This window comes from Epinephelus moara, chromosome 7 (genome assembly GCF_006386435.1).
Source record: "Epinephelus moara isolate mb chromosome 7, YSFRI_EMoa_1.0, whole genome shotgun sequence".
Taxonomy (NCBI): domain Eukaryota; kingdom Metazoa; phylum Chordata; class Actinopteri; order Perciformes; family Serranidae; genus Epinephelus; species Epinephelus moara.
Window position 1 is genome coordinate 40,105,266 of NC_065512.1, and position 4,172 is coordinate 40,109,437.

The following is a 4,172-nucleotide window of genomic DNA, read 5'->3' on the forward strand; positions in this document are numbered from 1 at the left end:
AACGAGGTTGACGTGACGTGATTGAATCAGGGAATCCGTGTGTCCACCACGGGAGAGGATCCTAATTGACTTTACATTGGCATTGTTTTCGTGGTGGCAGCACGTAATTTCAACCCATTACGTGCTGCCACCACGGAATGCGGTGTTAAGAGGTCGTGGTCATTTCACGTATTTCTGTGAGATCAGGTTGGACAATAGTCATATGTGTATAATAACAGTAGAAGTATGACTAATGACTAATGATGGCATCAGCAGCAGGAGACATCTGGCAGGACCACGGCAGCAGCACAACCACACACGTCACGCTGTCCAGGCACCGCTGCGATATGAGTTAATCTGAGAGACAGTGGAGCACAAAGGCTCATTTGCACTACGGTCTTTTAGCAAAGGACAGCCCAACATGTCTGAAGACTTTGAAATTGAGGACGAACAGCATTTCTTTGTTGAGCCGTATTTGCTTGAGCCCGAGTATACGGACGCGGAACTCAAGCTACTGGACGAAGCAGCCACCGCAGCTCATGAGCCTAACCCTCAGCCAGCCGCAGAATACCGGAGTCGAGCACTGGAAACCTGGTGGTTTGTTTCAAATGCAAAGCAATGCCAATGGATAAGGCAAGTCTTTGCTGCTCAGACTGGGAATTGGCGATGGCTGCACTTGAGAATCTGGACATCAGTACTGACAAGACTGCTGCTCTTCAGAGACAGTGCATCACCGATCACCCTGAGTTTCCAGCACTACTGACCCGTGGTGTTCTGGAGACATTTTTTTACTTCCAAGATCAACTGGAAGAAAAGGCAGAGGCCCGCAGGACCAGATGGCAGGCTTTCAGAGGAGTAAGTAATTAATTTCTACCGTAGGCCTAATTGATAGATAAATAAAGCTTGCTTATAAATGGTTATAAATTTATATTAAAAGCATATTTATATTTATGCTTATAAATAAAAGCAAACCCCTGACCACCACAATGCTGCTGCATTACGTGCTGTGCTAAATGTGAAATCACAATGCATTGTATTTCTTCTATTACAGCCAGTGCAGATTGGTGGCTTATTATGAAGAAATGGATAAAACTAGAACAGTTCCGTCGATGGCGTCCACTCCAGAAGTCTGTGGAGGAAGTTCAGGCGGATAATGGCCTTGGTCTCGGATATGTGGTTACTGTTGTCTCTCCCTGCGGTGCACGTGTCACATGATGTAAACACGGGTAAGCAAAGCTTGTGCTTTCACTGGTCTCACACAAGTGCACACACGTGAGCGCGGAGCACAGAGAAGCAGTCAGAGCTACAGGCTACAATGACGCTAAAAACAGAGTTCAAATGACGTTTTTCGAAACAACTTTTTATGTCGGGGCTGCAGGACACTTGCATCACTACGGATGAGCATGTTGGAGATATTTTGTGGTTTCAATTTTGTGTTCTTGGACGTTTTAGTCCGGCGCACCGACAGCCATTAGGTGTGCTAGCCACTCCCCCCGCCGATCTCTGCAAGTGATGTGAGGACTCTAAAACTTTACCAGAGCCTCCCTCGGCATGAGGGTGAGTAGATAATGGCTGAATTTTCATTTTTGGGTGCACTATCCCTTTAACAGCATGCATAGTTCACTTCAATGTCACTCACACACATTTTCATGTTGAAACTACTGAATCAGTGACTATAACGTGGATTTATATTAAATATGAAAAGGATTAAAATATAAGGAATAATAGAATTGTGACACTCTAAGCCTAATCATTTGTCATTAATATTATGCTGATCACTTACTGCAGCAGCTCATTGTGCCATCTCTGTTGTGTTTTTCAATTAATGACACTTTGGCAAGGCTCCAAAATTAACAAAAGGTTCAGTACACCATTTGTCAATATTTTGTCCCCTTTGAATTTTTGCCTTCAAATTTTTACACACACTCTTGTTTTAGCTTTTTCATATTATCTATTACTATAATCGTTCATTTTAAGACAATTTTGCTCTTAAGTCAAGACTGTCCTGAATTTCAGGACGTCAGGTCATCCTACAACACAAACTCCAACACATTTACTGTAATACTCAGCCAACAGCTGAGCGCTCTGCCTCAGCCCCTCCACCTCATCATCCTTTGCAAATTTGCTCGGAGTGCTGAAAGATGCCATTGTCTGATCAACAGAAAAAAACAGTACTAAATAAATCAACCACACACAATGATTGCACTATTAATACAAAACACATGCAAAACAAAACCACACACTGCACTCAAAAAAATAACAAATGCTAGCAGTTTGCATCTACAAACTAAATTTTAATCAAATAAAAGAAAATGAGTGCAGGATTAGCTGGGTAACATCAAAGTTAACTTTTAAATAAAAACAGTTATAACAAGTTTCCATGACTGGCAGTCACACAGAGTGTAAAACATAACCCTATATCGTTCTGAAAACCAAGAACAACTTCAAAACATGATAAAAATCTATGTACAATCGATATAGGTACACACCTTAGGCCTACTTACCATTCCCTGTCCGAAGAAACTCACAATGCAGGCACGCAATTACAGAGCCGAGAAGGACGAAGGACTGACCCGCCCACTTCTCCCTATGATTGGCTACTACTTGTTACCTTTGTGATAGTGGATTGGTTAAATTAGGTAATAACGTCTGTCTAAACCAATCAGAGACAGAGTAAAGCAAATTATTCCGTCATTAACCTATGATTCGACCACTGGCTTACCGCAATTTTTAAAATAAATAGCCGCGATAATATTGCCATGTAGCTAACCTAGCTAGTACGCTAGCTAGCTATAGCTGATAGCTGACATGTAGAGACAATCGTAGACACATAGACGCCACATTGACTGCTGCTGCCGATTGGAGGGGTGTGCCTAAAACGCCGTCATCTTGATACACTGCCACTCGCTCCTACAGTGCATTATGTCTATAGAGGAATGACATGTTTGCACGATTAAAGTGATCATAAATCGCTCAATTGTTAACATATATTCATGCAGGTTGTTTGTTACAAACATCAGACATAGAGGACAGACAGACAGACAGACAGACAGATACAGACCATAGACTGTATAAAATAAGATACAGACATAAATAGAACAAAAGGAACCCAGAAAATGTCCAGGTGTGTTCAGGTGTTTATTTAGAGAATTGCTTGTAGGGTATATTGCATTTGGTTATTACTATTATTGCTATTATCATATCATTGTATTGTGATTATCATCATCATCATCATCATCATCACTATCGTTATAATTATATTGCTATTATCATTATCATTTTATTATTATCACTATCATTATAATTATATTAAATAGACTCAAACACAGTTTTTATCCAACTGCAATAACCACCCTCAATGCTGCAAAAACATAATGTGCAATATGGAATCTGAATGTGACAGAAAGCATGCATGTCTATAGATGTATGTTCATACTGTTTTTATGCAAGGACTGGGTGTGTATGACGGTGGGTACGTCCCAAGTCTCTTATTTTATACTGCTAACTCCTAACTCCTTACTTGAACCGGAAGTCATTCAAGGTCCGCCATCTTTAAGGCCGTCTCATGTCTCTTATTCCTGCCAGTAAGGAGTTAGCGTTAGGCGTTAGGAGGGATCTGTTAGGTGCGATGAGTAAGGTAACACGAGAGGTACCTAACAGGAAGTTTTTTTCAGCTTGAGGCCCTGACGTATAAATACCCGCCCCCTACGTCTGGCTCATTTGAACGAGATGGCGGAGAAACAGCGCAAGTGTACCCGTTACATGCATTCTTTGCAATGAAACGCTGTAATTCACATGCCTACGTGACTACAAAGAGTAATGTTAATGATATTTCGTGCAAGACTGTTATGTTGTTATTAAGTTTATTTCATTCACAACCCGTTGCGGTGTTCAGCGGACTGTCGGGGATGTGTGGCTGTTAAATGTGCAGCTGCTCATGTCCAGAACCACACGTGTTGAACACCAGGCACACACACACACACACACACACACACACACAAACACACAAACACACAAACACAAACACACAAACACATGCCCATCATTAATTATCCTGCATGTCATGCGAGTGGAATAATGTTTAATAGCCTGTAGGTAATATTAATTATTAATATTAATATTACTTAATATTATTACTTTGATTAATGTTGTTGTAAGCTACTGTCATTACCGTCTGTCCTGCATCTCTCTCT